We start from the raw sequence: 19,314 nt of genomic DNA, 5'->3' as shown, positions 1-19,314 counted from the left end.
TATTTATTCTGTGATATTTCCTGGAGGCTGTTGCTGGGAGAGTTAACTTTGTTTTCTGCCAAGTGCACATTCTGTGATATTTCCTGGTACTTGAGTTCAGCCCCCAGTCAAGATGGCTCCCCATTTCAAAATGGAGTCACCCAGGCTAACTTAAACTCTTAGATAGATAGATAGATAGATAGATAGATAGATAGATAGATAGATAGAACAGTAATTGAGTCTTGAAACTATCCAATGCAGGCCATCTGATTTCTACATTCATGAATACACATGTGTACTCATGCAGTGTTCTCTCTCTCTCTCATAGTAAAAAGTGCCAGGCATACCTTTAATTCCTACAGGCAGATCTCTGTGAGTTTGAGACCACCCTGATTTACAAAACATGTTCCAGGACAGCCAGAGCTACACACAGAGAAACCCTGACTACAAAACAAAACAAACAAAACAAAACAGAAGAACAGGAAAAAGCAAACCAAGCCTGGTGCTCAGGCCCGTCATCTCAGCTACCCAGGAGGCTGAGGTAGAAAAATCAAGGCCTATCTGGGTAACTCAAGGCCAGCCTGGGCAATTTAGCAAGTGAAGAAGCAAAGAGTAGGTAGGCTGGAGAGGTGACTCAGCAGTTAAGAGCACCAGCTGCTCTTCCAGAGGGCCTGGGTTCAATTCCCAGCACACACATGGTAGCTCACAAGTGTCTGTAACTCCTATTCCAAGGCATCCAACACCCTCATGTATATACAAAAAATATACACACAGGCAAAACACCAATGTACATAAAAAATAAATAAAACATCCTAAAATAAAATAAAGAGTAAAACTGTAGCTCTGAAGTGGAGCACATGCTCCCTCCCAGTGTACATGAGGCCTTGGGCTTGGCCCTCAGTATTGAAAAACAAAAAAGCAAAATTAACTTATGAACTAGACATCACGGCACACACCTGAAATTCCTTTACTCAGAAAGGAAGAAGCAAGAGGATGCATACAAGTTTGATGCCAACCTGGTCTATGTAGTAAATTCTAGATCAACTGGGATAGAAGAAGAGAGCAAGAACCTGCCAGAGAGTAGGAAATTACCTGTAGGTTAAGCAGGTTGATATAGTGTGTTCTTGTTTTGGTTTGTTTTGTTTAGGAGTTTGGTTGTGTGTGTGTGTGTGTGTGTGTGTTTTGAGACAGGGTTTCTCTGTGAAGCCTTGGCTGTCCTAGACTTGCTTTGTAGACCAGGCTGGCCTCAAATTCACAGAAATCTGCCTCTTCCTCCCAGAGTGCTGGGTTTACGGGCATGCACTACCGTGCCTGTCAGCAGTGTGTTCTTATATAGAATTATATACATACATGTATCTACCTATCTTAAATTCACTCAGCTTACTTTAGTCTATAAAATTTATACTATTAGGAATTTTAAAATAAGCCAGATATGATAGCACATGATAAAGGGCAGACACTGGAGGATTAAGAGTTTGAAACTGGGGCTAGAAAGATGGCTCAGCAGTTAAGAGCACTGTCTGCTTTTCCAAAGGTCCTGAGTTCAATTCCCAAAAACTACATGGTGGCTCATAACCATCTATAGTGAGATCTGGTGCCTGCTACTGAGTGTACACATAAATAATAAGTAAATAAATCTTTAAAAAAAATTTGAAACCAATAGCTGGGCATGGTGGCTCATACTTGTAATCCCCACACTCAAGGAAGCAGAGGCAGGAGGATATCATATCTGAGAGTTTGAGGCCAGCCTGATCTACAAAGTTAGGTCCAGGACATCCAATTCTATACAGAGAAACCCTGTCTCAAAAAACTAAAAGAAAAAAAAATTTTTGAAACTAGCCTATATAGGAAACTCAAGGCCAGTCTGGACTACACTGCCATATCCTTTGTTTGTTTGTTTGCCTTTTGAAGGGTGATCTCATGTACTTCATTCAGGCTTATCTCAAATATGCTGTGTAGCTAAGAATCACTTTAAACTCAAAATCCTCTATCTTCCAGATGCTTATGTGCTAACTGGTTTTTGTAGTGATTTGGATCAAATTTGGAACTTTATGCTAGGCAAGCATTCTGCCAACTGAGCTACAATTCCTAAGAATTATTTTCTAAATAAAAATAAAAATAATTGAATAAACATAATTCTTGAGGACATACTAAGAGATGGTGTTGGATGCTGGGGTTATGGCATGATCAAAACACAAGCACACCTGCCTCAGCCTCCATAATCCTGGGATTAAAGACATACACCACCACCCAGTGAGTTTCAGGACAGCCAGGAGACACCCTGTTTTGAAAAACAAAAAACCACAACCCCTGCCCTGCTATGAGGAAAGTGAAGGTAGGGGTGTAGTTTGGAGGTAAAGCACTTGCCCAGCATGCAAAAGGCCCTGGATTCCATCCCCAGTTCTGTCCAGACAAACAGACAGACAGACAAGTTCATGTTCCAGAGGAGTATAGTGGAGACCTTCAAAAAGTTGCATCTTTCACGTTTCTTTTGATAATGTTTATTTTTATTACAAGAGCATGTTTGTCTGAATGTCTGTATTTGCACTGCATGCATGCTGTGCCCTCAGAGGCCAAAAAAGGAGGTCAGATCCTCTGGGACTGGAGTTACAGACAGTTGTGGATGGCTAGGAACTGAACCCAGATTCTCTGTAAGAACAGCAAGTGCTTTAACACTTAAGCCATCTCTTTTGCCCCATTGTGGAGACATTGTTTGTTTTTTTATCATGGGATAGCATAGATGAGGGTAGAGAACAGTTTTAAGCTGCTGCTGCTTCTTACCTAGATCCCTTGCATTTGTTTCCTAAGCTCCAGATCTCCATCTGTCCCCAAGCAGTGAGAGACCCCCACAACAACCAGAGGGACTACTAATGTAAGACTGCCATACCCAGCATTGACTCTAATGACTTCCTTAAAGAAAAAAAAAATCCTCATGATTAGGGAATACCCAAAAAAAGCAAGAGCAGGGATATCACACAGACAAACATGTGCTCAGCTTATGTTACATGATTACCAAGAGCAAGGGGAAGCAGCCAGAGTTCATAGATGGTGAATGGGAAACAAAATGTAGCATCTCTGTCCAGTGTAATGTTCTCCACCTCACAAAGAAAATGCTGCCCCTAATCCTGTCACCCATGGTTTGATGGTCACCCAATTAAAATAAGCCCATCAAAGGCTGGGAAGATGGCTCAGTTGAGCACAGAGTTCCCTACGTCCATTCTACCGATAATTTGACAGACTATAATTTATGCGTTGTAAGATTTTTTGTTGTCATTGGTCCTGATCTCTATTCTTATATGTACTCTCCCATGGTGACAACCAACAATGTGTCCCCAATGGAACAGAAGAGATGGCTCATGCATTAAGAGCACTTGCTGTTATATCATAAGGACCTGAATTTGGTGTCTAGCACCCATGTCAAGGGGCTCATACACATATGTGTACCTCCCACTCCAAGGAATCCAGCACCCGTGGCCTTCCCAGACATCTGCACTCATATGCACACTCACATAGACACATAAATAGTAACATGTTTTAAATGAGCTAGATAGTGGTAGTGCATAGCTTTGGTCCCAGCACTCAGGAGGTAGAGGCAGGTAGATCTCTATGAGTTCAGTCCAATCTGGTCTACAGAGCAAGTTCCAGGACTGCATTACATACAGAAATACTGTCTCAAAAAAAAAAGGTTTAAATTACTCTATATTGTCTAATGTACTGGGAGATCAGACTTAAACTTGTTGAGACTCACTGATGGAGATTTTAGGCCAGAAAGTAACATGATTGAATTAACTGATTGGTTGGTTGGTTGGTTGGTTGATTGATTATAGGCTCTCAGTTTGAAACTGAGCTAGAACTTTCTATATAGTCTAGGTTGGCTTTAAAATCTTAATCCTCCTGCCTTGGTCTCCCATGTCCTAGGATTATAGGAATGCCTATATCATGCTTCGGATTCACATTTTTAAAATTCCCTGTTCTCTCCTGGGTCAACCTGTATCCCTGCCAGTGTGCTGCATTCACTTGGATATACCGATTGGACCAAGCTCAAGCATATCAACTTATCACACAATCTGAGAGACACAGAATAACTTGAGCTGAGAATTTGGGGAAAAAAGACCTTGACTAGGACTCCCCGCCACACCCACACTAGAAACTGACAAAAAACATAGGTTTGAAAGGTAGTGGCCATCTTGGTGCCCCATGGAGCCAGACTGGTACCAACCTTGAGCAAGCAGAAGCCAGGAGGTAGAAAAGGAGCCATTATTCTGATGGTTTTGTATGCTTTCTAGAAACAGCCTTGTTCCTGAAGTTTTATGTGCAGGAGTCTCTCACATTCAGATTTCCTGAGCCAGTTTGCCCAAAGAAGCCAAAGTACCTGACAGATTTTGGGCTGGGCCTTCATTACTTCTTAAGGCTTTGTTTTGCCTAGCCAACATCCTCACCTTTAACTTCTGCCAAACTAGCTCCACCTCTTCTATCCTACGAGACACCTATAGTCACTATTCATAACTCCTTTCACATAGCCCCAAAGAGCAGCTGAAAACAAACAAACTGATGAAAGGGCTAGGAATTCAGTTCATTTGGTAAAGTGCACTCCCCTGGCATGCATGGAGCCCTGGGCTCTAGCTCTTGCACAGTATAGATAGGACATGGTAGACTCCTCCAGCCTAGGCTGCATGTAGTGATGGAAATGACCAGAAAGCCAAAAACTTTTGAGCTAGAGGGAATGAAACAATACTGCAGAAAAATTACATGGTTGGTGATTTTCTTGGAGGTTGTCATGTTTATTGGAGATTTTATTGGTGTTTAATAATTCTACATACTCATAGAGCAAAGTGTGTGATAATTTGGTGTGTGTATCCTGTATGCAGTGGTTAAATCAGAATGACTGGAATTCACATCATTTCAAACACTTAAAATAATCAAGTCCTCTACTCCATTAAGAAAAAATTGTGTCAGCTGGTGGTGGCATGTGCTTTTAATCCTAGCATTCAGGAAACAGAGGCAGTCAGATCTCTGAGTTCAAGGCCAACCTGGTCTACAGAATGAGCTCCAGGACAGCCAGGGCTACACAGAGAAACCCTGTCTAGAAAAAAAGAAAAGAAAAAGTTGTAAATATTGTCATCTAGCTATGCTGTAGAATGGTAGAACACACTTTCCCGTTAACTGTGTTCTGGCTGCTATTCTCTAACCCCTCAACCACCTCTTCTCTCCTCGCCCTTTGTAAGCTCCCATGACTCCCCCTCTACTCTCTGCTTCTCTTTCTCTTTTTGTTTGTGTGCACATGTGTAGAAGTACTGCAAATTCTCTGAAGTCCAGAGATTGATACTAGGTATCTTTCTCTATTGTTCGACACTTGGTATTGGAGACAAGGACTCTTACTAAACCTGGAGCTCACCAGTTGGCTAGCTTGGCCAAGACTAGATATCTTTCTCTCTCAACCACTGAGGGACCGGATTGTTATCAATGTGCACCAAGCCTGGTACTTTTACTTTTTACATGCGAAATGTCTGTTCTATTTAAATTGGCTGCCACAGGCCCTGCCACAAAGGAGGCTGGGAGATGGGAGGCTAAGCCACGCAGGGGCACCCAGAAATTAGAAGTGCAAGAAATTTTGCTGAGACTCCAGAACAGCATTACAGGCTATTGAAGTGCAGGCCCATGAAGTGCAACTCCACTGTGGCCTCAGAGCAGAACCTCACCACCTCCTCCTTGGTGTTGCCCTGGGCTAGGCCAAACCACATCTGGATGCAGTGGCCACTCCATAGGCTAAAGCTGCTGACCTTGTAGGTGTGGCACCAGATTTCCTACAAAGAGCCACAGGCATAGGGAAGTGTAAGTGCAAAGGAGGCAGGCTAGCTATAGCCTGTGGTTCTGTTCCAGCCTCTGTACCAGTTGTTCTTGAAGGTAAAAGAGATACAATAGTCCTCTGACCAGCATGGATAGTCCTCTTGCTTGGGGCACATCAAGGATCAGCTCTTTGTACAGCTAAGGTCTTCCTGCTGAGCCAGGATCCCAAGTTAGAGCACTCATAGACACAGGTGTCTTGGACAAATCATTTTCATTTAATGTCATTACTATACAGGGGTCCAGTTGAATTAGTCTGGGTAGAAGAATATCCTTTTGGGATTTGGCTGGTGTTAGTGGAGCACCACCAGATTTTCCACTGAGCATGCACATTATCCTGGATTCTTCTTGTGGTGCTTAGTATAAACATCAAGAAGTTTAGTCCTGACCAAAGTAGTCCTAGGAAATATGGCCACACACACCAAAAGGAGCAGCAGCTGTGTTGTCAATGGGTGAGATATCACAGCTCTCTAATCACTAAGGGGCAAAGGAAGTCAGTCTAGCCTAAGCATTAAGTGATTCTTCAGTACCAGCTCTTGGGTGTGGGAATTGATGGGAGAGCCTGGTTGAAGTTTATCCTTCGATTGGCTGAGCTCTGATCAGGGCCTCAACTCCACCTCCTCAACTCTGGATTCTCTTGGTTTCAGGCTCACAAAAGGCCTTTCCACTTATGAAAATTCTTTAACATCTGCTGGGAGTACCATAGAGTATGTAGTATCTGATGAGGGGTGCTTGGTAGCATAGGCTATGTCTGTGGCCCCAGAGGAAGGCTCCAGGTTAAACACAGACATGAGAAGACTGGAGCGATGGCTTAGAGGTTAAGAGCACTAGGCTGCTCTTCCCATAGGTCCTGAGTTCAATTCCCAGCAATCACGTGGTGGCTCTCAACCATCTATAATGAGATCTGATGCCCTCTTCTGGCATGCAGGCTTATGTGCAGGCAGAACACTAAACAAAATAAATAATTTTTTTTTTTCAAAATAACTCTTTGGAAAAAAAAAGACACAGGAGCCACCACGTGTGTCTTGGTAGATGTTTAGGGAAGTGAGGTCAATAGTTTGAAGAACGCATAAGGAAAAGAGAGGAAAAAGAGGAGGAGGTGAAACAGAAGTAAGAAAAGGTAAAAGGAGAAAAAGAAGGAAGCTTATGGCAGGATTTTGACATGCTAGGGATCCAGACTCAGGTCCTCATGTTTGCACAGCTCTAACCCTAGAACCACCCTACCTACCCACCTCACTACCCCTGCTACTTCTGCCTAAGAGTAAGACTTGGAAGTGGGGTTGGAGAGTTGGCTCAGAGGTTAGGAGCACTGACTGCTCCTGCAGAAGTCCTGAGTTCAATTCCCAGCAACCACATGGTAGCTCACAACCATCTGTAATAAAATCTGGTGCTCTCTTCTGGCTGGGGCTGTAACTAAGTTAAAGTATGGGAACAGCCAAACCACCCTTCCAAAAAGCCTATTAATGTTCTCACTACACCTCATGAAGGATTGATGAGGCTGAGCTAGAAGCTAGGGAGATGGTACCATGGAAATAGTGCCTGTTGCACAAGAGAGAACCTGAGTTTGAATCCCCAGCACACAAATAAGGCAGAGCATGGTAGCGCACATCTGCAGTCCCCACACTCTTACGAAGATACGGGGCAGGAGACTCCCGAGGTTAGGAGCTAGCCAGCCTAGTGTACCAGGAAGATACGGGGCAGGAGACTCCCGAGGTTAGGAGCTAGCCAGCCTAGTGTACCAGGAAGATACGGGGCAGGAGACTCCCGAGGTTAGGAGCTAGCCAGCCTAGTGTACCAGGAAGATACGGGGCAGGAGACTCCCGAGGTTAGGAGCTAGCCAGCCTAGTGTACCAGGAAGATACGGGGCAGGAGACTCCCGAGGTTAGGAGCTAGCCAGCCTAGTGTACCAGGAAGATACGGGGCAGGAGACTCCCGAGGTTAGGAGCTAGCCAGCCTAGTGTACCAGGAAGATACGGGGCAGGAGACTCCCGAGGTTAGGAGCTAGCCAGCCTAGTGTACCAGGAAGATACGGGGCAGGAGACTCCCGAGGTTAGGAGCTAGCCAGCCTAGTGTACCAGGAAGATACGGGGCAGGAGACTCCCGAGGTTAGGAGCTAGCCAGCCTAGTGTACCAGGAAGATACGGGGCAGGAGACTCCCGAGGTTAGGAGCTAGCCAGCCTAGTGTACCAGGAAGATACGGGGCAGGAGACTCCCGAGGTTAGGAGCTAGCCAGCCTAGTGTACCAGGAAGATACGGGGCAGGAGACTCCCGAGGTTAGGAGCTAGCCAGCCTAGTGTACCAGGAAGATACGGGGCAGGAGACTCCCGAGGTTAGGAGCTAGCCAGCCTAGTGTACCAGGAAGATACGGGGCAGGAGACTCCCGAGGTTAGGAGCTAGCCAGCCTAGTGTACCAGGAAGATACGGGGCAGGAGACTCCCGAGGTTAGGAGCTAGCCAGCCTAGTGTACCAGGAAGATACGGGGCAGGAGACTCCCGAGGTTAGGAGCTAGCCAGCCTAGTGTACCAGGAAGATATGGGGCAGGAGACTCCCGAGGTTAGGAGCTAGCCAGCCTAGTGTACCAGGAAGATATGGGGCAGGAGACTCCCGAGGTTAGGAGCTAGCCAGCCTAGTGTACCAGGAAGATATGGGGCAGGAGACTCCCGAGGTTAGGAGCTAGCCAGCCTAGTGTACCAGGAAGATATGGGGCAGGAGACTCCCGAGGTTAGGAGCTAGCCAGCCTAGTGTACCAGGAAGATATGGGGCAGGAGACTCCCGAGGTTAGGAGCTAGCCAGCCTAGTGTACCAGGAAGATATGGGGCAGGAGACTCCCGAGGTTAGGAGCTAGCCAGCCTAGTGTACCAGGAAGATATGGGGCAGGAGACTCCCGAGGTTAGGAGCTAGCCAGCCTAGTGTACCAGGAAGATATGGGGCAGGAGACTCCCAAGGTTAGGAGCTAGCCAGCCTAGTGTACCAGCAAGTGATTAACAAAGACACTTGGCTTCAAAAGCATCCTGTGTACATGAACATATGTGTGCTCGTGTATACATGCAAACAACACATGCATACATGTATACAATACACAGAGACAGGAAGAACAGAATAAAGCATGGGGAGGGTCCCCACTCTTCCATGATGCTGGATTACTGATGTTCAAATCATTGCTCTTCCTGTTGGAAAGACTCCATTTCTCATCCAGCTCCTTGTCCAAGGCTTCAGCTCTCTATGATAAAACCTCATTTTGAGTTCTTCTTTTGTCAGGGACTGCAATAAAACTTCCCTCTCTACTTTTCATAAGAAAGCACCACCAAAGCCAGATGTGGTAGTGCACACCTTTAATCCTAGCACTCAGGAGGTAGAGGCAGGAGGATCGCTATGAGATCAAGGCTAGCCTGGTCTACAAAGCAAGTTCAGGACAGCCAAGGCTGTTACATAGGAAAACCCTGCCTCAAAACAACAACAACATAAAACAGAAACAGAAAGAAAGAAAGAAAGAAAGAAAGAAAGAAAGAAAGAAAGAAAGAAAGAAAGAAAGAAAGAAAGGAAGGAAGGAAGGAAGGAAGGAAGGAAGGAAGGAAGGAAGGAAGGAAGGAAGGAAGAAAGAGAAAGAGAGAGAGAGAAAAAGAAAAAACAACAAATGCTAGGGATGTGTCTCTGTTTTAGAGTACTTGCCTACCATGCCGAAGGCCCTAGGCTCTATCCCCCGCAGTACAAGGAACCTAATTCTCTTCTGCATGACAGCTCTGCAGATATTTGAAAACTATAGCAGATATCCTCTGAGGATGCTCTTCTGACAACAACCCACACACAACTCCTCTGTGTTCTTAAGGCTCAGCACTCCAATGTAAGAGCTTTGGGGTATCATAGGCTTGAGTTCAAATTCCTATTATTTCCTTTCCTCGATATTAGATCACTGTGTGTGGGGTGGAGAGGGGTTGTGGGCTGTGCATACTGTTCAATAACTTTTCTGTTGCTGTGATGAAATAACATTACCAAAATCAACTTACAGAATTTGTTTTGGTTTATGATTCTAGAGAGGTAAGAGTCCAGCATAAGAGTAGCCATAGAGGAGCAAGAGATAGTTCAGTGGTTAAGAGCACTAGCTTCTCCTCCAAAGGACCTGGGTTCAATTCCCAGCAACCACATGGCAGCTCACAACTGTGAATAACTCCTGTCCCATGGATTCTGACACCTTCATGCCAACATACAGAGAATTAAATTAATTATTAAAAAAAAAAAAAAGGAGCCATGGTAGCAAGTAGCAGGTGTGGTTCCAGGAAGAGAAAGATGAAAGTGATCACATCTCATCCACAAGAAGAAAGTAGAAAAGGTTAACTGGAAGTGGGACAAGGCCATCAGCTTTAATGCCTGGCCTCAGTGACATACTTCCTCCATTTCTTAAAGCTTCCATAACCTCTCCACACAGTGCCTCCAACAAGGAACCAAGTGCTCAAAAATGTGAATCTAAGTGGTATTTCTCATTTAAACCACAATGTATGTCTTCCTCAATTATTCTCCATATTATTTTATTTTTATGTGTATAGGTATTTTTCCTGCATACATGTCTGAGCATCACATGCATGTCTGTTGCTCAAGGAAGAAGAGTGTCAGATCCCCTGAGACTAGAATTACAGATTATTGTGAATCATCATGTGGGTGCTGGGAATCAAACTCACATGTGAGTACTAGGAATCGAACCTATCATATTTTCAGTTTATTGGTATTACTGGGAAGTTTGGGGAATCCTGCTAGAGATGCCATATGATACCAGAAACATCAAGTTTCCTTTTGGTTTCCTACTTTCATTAATAAAAGGATTTAGGAATACTCAAAAGAAAACTAGAGGACAACTTTATTAGTGTTTAACAGGGAAAAACAAACAAACAAAAAAACAAAACACCACATGGGGCAATCAAGCTGTCAGTCTGAGAGCTGCCTGGAAGAGGAGAATGGAGAGGAGGAGAAAAGCCATGCAGTGAGTTAAGCTGGCAGATAGGTCTACAGGTCAGCCACATGCAGCAAGTGAGCTTTAGAGAAAGTGAAAAAGCCCTAAGGACCTAGTCAAGTTTTGAAAGGAACAGGAAGGTTCCCTTTTTTAGTCAGAGGGGCAGGCAGATCTTGCTGAACTTCATGCAGGCTTACGGGGGCAAGAAGTCTGGTAAAGAAAAGTACAGTATCTCATTTAAGGATTAGTTATTTCACCTATCTTTTTAAAATGATTAAGGTGAGCCCACCTTCCTGGAGGTAGTCCTGATGTCCTGAGGGCTAGTCCCTTAGCAAGACCATATCTGCCCCGGTGAAATGTTAGGTCTCTACCCTGCCAGAGATTTCATTCTACTGACCATAAGAAAACAAGTCCCTCCTTAAGGTCTTTTCTAACTGCAATGGCATTTGGACTTACATAAAACACAAAAAGAAAGTAGAATGATAAATTCAACTACATTTGGAAACTCTCATCAGAAGAAAGTAGACCAACTAAAGAAGTCTTTGAAAATCAATAAAATAAAAGCAAACAGTATATGAAAATGACAGGAGGCTGGGTTGGGGCTGCAACTTAGTACCAGAGCATTTGCCTGGCATGTGCAATGCTCTGAGTTCAATCACCAGTACTGGCAAAAAAAAAAAAACAAAATAACATGTCCTTCCCTCCTTGACTCACTTCCTTCTTTCCTTTTTACTTACACTGCTAGGGATCAAACTCTGGGCCTCATGAACACTAGGCAAGTGCTGTACCACTGAATAATCCCTTTCAAAAGTGAGAAAATCTGTATGACCAATAAAAATAGGAAAAAAGTATTCAACTTCATTTATAGTCAGAAAATGCAAATGAAGGTCAGTGTTCTTCTACAAAAAATATGCATATATTATACATTTGCTGAATGCACAGTATATTTTACCATGTTCATAAATTAAAACAACATTATATATACACATGAGATTATAAACACCAACAAAACAAATGGGTGAAAAGTCTGTCCCACTGGATTCTTCTCTTCAAATATCTACAATTGCTGGTATGTATTCTCTCCAAGAATCTGCACTAGCAATATTACCTACGAATACATACATGGCTACCTTTTTTTGTTAATTAGCACCAAGCTTGCATCAATTAGTCAATTAGGATTTGTCTGGGAAACTAGAATGCATGGTCAAAGCAAAAATAATTCAGCAAGGTTTCTTTTGGCAAGAAGGGTACAAACAAGGCTATGCTTACCAAAATGGCCTGATTTAGCTAGTGATTCTATCTGATCCCATTGGTGGGAACTAGATCTCACTGTTAGGAAACATGCCAATATTAGGAAAAATGCGCCTGTGAGGATTACACAACGGGTTCACAAATCACACCAAGAGATCGGTTCCATATGGAAGGTTTATTAGGGGAAGGGGGGTTGCAAAGAGACGAGGGGAAAGAGAGAGAGAGAGAGAAAGAAAGAAGGGGGAAGTAAGAGAGAGAGGGGGCAAGAGACCACGTGTTGGGGTGGGCCCTTTAAGTCGGAAGGTAACCATGCCCTCCAGGTGTGGTCACCTGGCTGGCTGACAACACATGATAGGTTGCTGGGCAACCCAGAAGCAGCTTGTGTTCCAAAATACTAACATTCCTCCCTTTCTCTATAATTAAAAATAGGGAGCTTGGGCTGCCTTTTATAAGGTAAGTTAAAGTATGTAAGTTTAGGCTCATTGGAAGCAGCTCTTGGTTGTCATGCAAGAATGGTCAAAACAAAATGGTCAGATTGCAAGGTCAAGAGTAAGGGAAGCCTCTGCCCTGGAAAATTTAGGGTAGAGGGTTGTCAATAGAGAGTTGCCAGCAATGCAGGGCAGCAGCAGGTAGGGACTGGGGAACACTGGGAGAACCTGGAGCCACTTGTCCTGGTCCTGAAGCACACCACTTCAGCCCTTTGTTAACAAGTGAATAATGGTCTCTTCTGGCTACTTCCTGCTGACACTGGGGGCACAGTAGGGAGGTCAAAAGGCTGAAATGTTGGCCAAGTCCAGGAAGAATAGACTGCTTTGATGCTTTCCCAGGTCTGTGAGAACACCCATGGCTGGGAGGGAAGGTGCAGGTCCGGCTTGTTGGAACTGTGTGAGGTCAGAGTTGAACACCTGTAGTTGCTTTGGTGCTGTTGTGGCTATAGGAAACATCTGTGTCTGGCAGGACACTGAAACACATATATAGGCAAAAGATAAAGTTGAGTATAGAGAAAATCCTGTAGGTATACATTGAAAGGTTTGGATCGATGAGGCTTTTACATGGGAACCTCTGTCTACCTGGAGGGACCTTTATTTACCCAGTCACTGGCAATATTTAAAGAAGGATTTGTTTTCGATCTGTCATTGAGTTGAGGTTTGGTTACAGAAGCATGTAAACTTAGAGGCCCTAGTGCCAGCTGGCACTAGGTGTAGAAACCTGAAATTCTCCAGCCTGTCTGAAGGGACGGGCGTCTGGGTGTCTCCCATTGGGGGCAGAGAAGTAGAGAGTGTGGCCCTAAAATGAAAGTCAGCATAGAGGGTCAAACCTAGACAATTAAGGCTATGGCTGAGGGGGGGTCCCTCCATCTCAAAAGACAGTGGGAAGTTGCCAGAGCTCTGTGGTCAAGCTTCCCCTACCAAGAGAGGCGTGTATGCTGAGAAAATGGAGTGAACTCACCAATCTAGCCAGTGGTTGCATGAAGTAAACAGCAGTCTGGTAGCCAGGAAAGGAAGTCCCAAAACAAGGGAAAGGGGAGGAGTCCCACCTTTTGAGATAGGCAATAAGTGCAGTACTTGTCTGGAGTCTAGTTGTTCTGAGAGGTAGATTTAGGTGGACTTTATGCAGCTTACAAGAATTACTTTTAAGTTTTAAGAAGGAGATAAAACTTTAGACGTTAGTATCACAATTGTACTGTTCATTGAGAAAAAGGCAGTAGACATACATATGTGTTAACGGCATACGTACTTTTTAAGGTGAACTCTGAAAAGGCAAAAGCCTTTTATGAAGTAAAAGGGAAACTCACTTGATCTTAACCTTTAGTATAAACATACACATTATGGAGGCTTGCAATCTTGAGCTTAGGACCATAATAGTGGAAGAGTGGTATAGTGGAATATTTTTGTATCAGAGTTAGATTAATAAATTAGAGCCCTATTAATAAAGGTCAAAACTCTGGACAGTCAATACAACAGTAGCATAACAACAGGAGGAAGTATTAAGCCTTTTTATTTATTTAAGATACCTTAAATCACTGTAGACCTTGTAACCTTTATAATTTGCATTTATCAACCTTAAAACATTTTTTAGAACCCTTAAATATTTATAAATTGCATTACCAACCTTAAGACACATTTTTAAGACTCTCAAATATGTATAACTTGTATTTATTAACCTTAAGACATCTCTCAAATGTTTTTTGAGAGGGACCTTTGTATTTAGTTATTTAGCATGAGACATAGTTGAAACTGCTATGAACATTTATTGTCCTTTGGCTAAAGGGATGGTAAAAGGTTTTATTTAGGCCTGTTTTTTGAGTCTGAACTGTGTCTAAGCCTGAAAATAGCAGCTCTAGTGCTTAGGCTTAAGGCCTGGTCTCTTGCATATAGAGAACTGGGAAGGCACCTGAAGTCTCCCAACACAGAAGTTGGCAATATGTCCATGGGACCTCATTCTGAGGTAAAAAACAGACCTGTGCGAGAGCTGTGGAGGTTGCTAAGTCGAGGAGCCACCTGTCATCCGCCAGGCCAATAAGCTAGAAGGCTGGAAGTGTCTGTACTCTTGTGCTGGTTGAACCTCCATGGCTGGGCACAGAGGACAAGCCTTCTTGGGAGCATTTTGACTTCCAGAGGCCAGTTTGCCAGCAGCCAGCTTTGGCATGTTGCAGCAGCAGGATTAGCATCCACTTTGGCTGCATTTCAAAATGTCACCTGGCAGAATGGACTTTTTGGCTATGCAAACCTCTTGTGGGAACACAGCTAGGTCTTAGAGCCTTCGGGATGACGCACTTTTTACCAACTCCTATATGGTGAGTCAATGACCATCCTCAGCTGTTTATTAAAAATTGCAGTGAGACCATGTTCATCAGATCTCTGACAAGCTTGAGGGCCAGCATATCTGAGTTACTTTGTCTGTCTTTATCATCTACTCCCAACTGTGTTCTATAAAACAGAATGCTATCTAGAACCATATTTTAAGTAGATTTATAAAGGCAACTTTATAGTTACCCGTCCTAGGTTTAACCTTAAAAAACCTAAACAAAGACACTAGGTATAGCTCAACATCTTAACCAACTGTAGTTGTTAGCATAACTTTAAATCTGATCTTTTTGAACTAAAATCAAAGTAAACCTTTTAATCAGATATAGTTTATAGAGAGGCTAGCAACTTACATCAGATATAGTTTATAGAGAGGCTACCACTTACATTAAAATTGAACAGTAAAAAGCTGTGCATTTAGCACTAATCAGAGGACTGAATGTAATTGAGAGACCCTTGTAATAATCTAAGGCTATACTACAGATTAATAACATAATTTTAAGAGAACAAGACCAAGCTTATATTAACCTTTTGATAGCAGAGATACAGTAAATTGACCCAGTTTTAATATAAATGAATACTTCTAAAATTAATAAATCTTAATTTAAAATATTGATAAACAGTTTGTAACAATGAACCCCTAAGCAGAACAGTATAAAGCAATTTAATAGTCTTATATTTTAAACCAACTCAATTTGAACAGATATTTGTAACTTTGAAATTTTATTATTATATAAAATTTATTTTGAAGCGGGATTAAATCATAAAATAGTAAAATGTAACTTTGAATTTTTATAAAAATCCATACCAACTTGAAATGAGGCTTAGTGTTGGCCTAAAAGACAAAATAAACAGTTAATTATGGTTAAGACTTATAAATGTAAACCCAATGAGAAAATTATGTAGATTATATAAAGCATTTGAAAATATAAGAGTGGAGTATAGAAATCAGGAAGAGAGAGCTTGGAAATAGAAGAAGCCGCTTGGGAAAAGGGGCGGGGGGGGGGGGGAGCGCTTGGAACGGTGCACGGGAGGCGGGGCCTCTTTGCCCGAATCCAAGATGGCACCAGCCACGTGGAAGCCTCTGATGAAACCAAGGTCCCGCCCATTTTTTCCCAAAGCCAAGATGGCCACGCCAGGGATCCCTCGGGAATTTTAAATTTCGAAAAACTCCCTACCAAGTTCTGAAACTTCGATTTTTGCACTATGTGTCTCCACTCTATCGGCTGCTGGGACTAACGGCAGCGGCGGCGGTGCAGCTGGCGGGCGGGGTGGAACTTTATCTGCTGGGTCAAAGGCAGAACTCCTCAGATTTGAGGTTTTATGGTTAGGAGGAGTTGAGTAGGAGAACAGGAGGAACAGAGAAGAGGTTTAGAGCAAAGGAGAAAGAAAGTCTGAATATAAGGAATCTCCTTCCATTTACCAGTTTGCTGACAATGGTTAAGAAGATCCCGTAAAATACTGGAATTTAACATGCCGTTAATCAGCCAATTTGGACCCTTACCTAAAGAGTATGTAGGCCAAGTTTTATTACAGAGGCATATGAGTTTGGAAGTTTTTAACTGGGGTTGTAAACGCAAAGTCTTAAAATTTTTTAGAAGACATCCCAGTGGAGAAGCTGAGGTGATAAACGGCATATGGGCGTTCCCCATCAGGAGACGAGAGAGACGTGGCCTTTAATGGCGTCCCAGAAAAAGGCGAGCCTCTAACAAGAGGGGTCCTTCTGATCCAATATCTCGTCAGATTGTGGCCAGCGACCGGGCACAGATGCCAAGAGGACACGGTTCTGCCTAGCTAGGGCTTTCTGCAAGAGCAGGTAGAGAGAGGAACCACGTGTAGAAAGCTCTCCCAGGGGAAACTGAGGCCCTAATAAAGATGGGGTCTAGCAATAGGGATCAACCGTAGTCAGTAAAGACCGTGGTTGGGGGTTCCCCCGCCTCAAAGAGCAGTGGGGAGATGCCGGACTCTCAACGGTTCCCTTGCCCAGAGAAACTTTTATGCTGACCAAAAGGGAAACTCACCAATCCAGCCAGTGTTGGATGCCTCTGTAGCAATCTGGTAGCCGGAAAGTGGAGATCTCGGGCGGATTTGGAGAAAAATAGGTCTCCAGAAGCCCCGGCAGGGTGCCGGCATTCCCCGCTCGGTGTGTCCACTGGAGGGGACCTAATCCCGGCCAAAATTCACCAATGTTAGGAAACGTACACCTGTGAAGATTACACAGCAGGTTCACAAATCACACTACGAGATCGGTTCCACGTGGGAGGTTTATTAGGGGAAGGGAATAGGGGATCGCCGAGAGACGAGGCAGAAGAAAGTGAGAGTGAGTGAGAGTGAGTGAGAGAGAGAGAGAGAGGAGGGGCAAGAGAGGGACCACGTGTCGGGGTGGGCCCTTTAAGTCGGAAGGTAACCTCACCCTCCAGGTGTGGTCACCTGGCTGGCTGACGACACATGATAGGTTGCTGGGCAACCAGAAGCAGCTTGTGTTCCAAAATACTAACACTCACAATTTTAATGGGTACAAAGAGATTCAGGAAATGGGGCCCTTATCAGATTAAGTATCTTTTGTAGAAACAAAAAGATTCTCTCATCCTTACCACTAAAATAAGAAATGTATTAATGAGATGTAGTGCAATTATAGGAGTTTGTGGGAAAGCTTACTAAATACAGTTACCTCTGTAAAAGACTGCTACCTCTTTGTGTCATTGTTCTCATTAAGGTAAATCTCATTATATACCCCAAGCTGGCCAGGAACTCATTGAGATTCATCTGCCTCTTCCTCTCAAATTCTGGGATTAAAGGCTTGTGTTACCATGTCTGGAATCAGATTATTATAACTGGGTAGTGCAAAAAGAAAAGGGATGGGAACAAGGCTCAGTGGCACACACCTGTAATACTAACACTTAGGAAGGCAGAAGCAGCAGAACTCTGTGAGTTCCAGCCTCATCTACAAAGGGAGGCTGAGAGACCAAAGAATTAAAAATTAGTTTTTTTGGGTTATTGAATTAAAATTTAAAGCATAAGCCTGAACAAAGGCCAGACAAGTGGAGACATGTCCAGCCACCTGCAGGGAAGAACCAGCCTTACTGCACTCTTTTACTGCTCACTAGAGATACAGTTGCTAGGAAACTGGCCAGGATCTCCCCTCCCCTAGGACAGCGAAACAAGAGAAGCCAGACCATTAATGGTTTGGGGGCCTTGCTATATCCGATCATTTCAAAGTGCAACATCCTCTTTTGTGTTTCAACCAATAGACACTTGCCAGGCAAGAATTCCCCTGCTTTGGGCGTGCTGGAAGGGACCAGGCTCTTTAAATCAACCAACTAACCTGAGCTGGAGGCTTTTTGCTCTCAACTGCTCTGGCAGTGAGGGTATGAGCCCAAGCTATAGCTTGTAATAAAAAGATCCTCATGTGTTTTGCAACGGACTTGACTCCTGGTGGTCTTTTGGGGGCCTCATGAATCAAGCACATGTCCAGGACAGTCAAGGCTACACAGAGAAACCCTGTCTCAAAAAACCAAAAATAAATATAAGTAAATAAATGAATGAAAAGGGGTAGGGCTGGGGAAACAGCCCATTTGGTAAAGTGCTTGTGTTACAGGCATGAAAATCTGAGTTTGGATCCCAACACCCATGTAAAAAGACAAGAACTGCAGTTAGTGCAGACAGGAGGATTCTTGGAGCTTGCTGTCTAGGAGTCTAGCTGAACTGGTAAGCTCCAGTTTCAGTGAGAGACACTGTCTCAAAAATAAGGTGGTAATACTGTGCGGGGAGGGCTAAGCAGTAAAGAGCAAGTGCTGTTCTTACCATGAATGTGGCTCTTACCACAGTTTGGTTCCCATCACCAACAATAGGCGGCTTTCAACCTGTAACTCCAGCTCTTCTGGCTTCTGAGGGACCTGAGCTCACATGCACATTATCCCCCAAGCAAACATATATATAATTAAAATTAAATCTAAAAGTACTGTGTTGGAGGTACCCTGCTTGTTCAGGTTGCAGTTCTTGCTGGACCAGATAGCCATTATGAGCTCTGCACTAAAAGAACTCTTTCCTCTTGGTGGGGTCCCATGCTCTCTGCCTGACTTCATTTGGAGAGTGTCTTTAGACTCAGACTCCCCTAACCACACTTGATATATGGCCTCTGACACAGCTCCCTGCTAGCTCTCCCCTTCCTGCACCTGTATGTTAATTAGGTACTGACAGTCTATTCTTATGATAGGAGTGTGCTGTATAATTCAAATCAAGCATCCTTGAAGTGCTCAGTTCCATCCAATTATGTATACCTATTCTGGGAGTCCCTGCCCCCACTCTAGGGGAGTAGGTTCTCTAGAATTAAAGTTGAACTAGCCATCAGCTGTTCCTGGGGTGTGTGAACCCTCTATAGTTCTCCTGCCCCTCCCGACTTCCCAGCAGCCCCCAGGCAGGAGGAGAACCAATGGTACTGGGACAATATCATTGCAGAAGACACCTGAAGATGATTTCTGGCTTCCACAT

General features: G+C 43.8%; 1 long non-coding RNA gene across 1 annotated transcript; it reads right to left on the bottom strand.

Annotated features, from left to right (window-relative positions):
- Positions 1–11,957: 11,957 nt before the first annotated feature.
- Positions 11,958–17,152, bottom strand: LOC132646354 (uncharacterized). Its single transcript, XR_009584546.1, has 4 exons — positions 16,845–17,152; positions 16,002–16,106; positions 15,632–15,658; positions 11,958–12,977 (listed from the first exon to the last, which is right to left on the bottom strand). It is a non-coding gene; the product is annotated as an uncharacterized LOC132646354 (long non-coding RNA).
- Between the last annotated feature and the right edge of the window lie 2,162 nt (positions 17,153–19,314).

This window comes from Meriones unguiculatus, chromosome 11, assembly GCF_030254825.1.
Source record: "Meriones unguiculatus strain TT.TT164.6M chromosome 11, Bangor_MerUng_6.1, whole genome shotgun sequence".
NCBI lineage: Eukaryota > Metazoa > Chordata > Mammalia > Rodentia > Muridae > Meriones > Meriones unguiculatus.
This window is presented reverse-complemented; position numbering and strand designations above follow the sequence as displayed.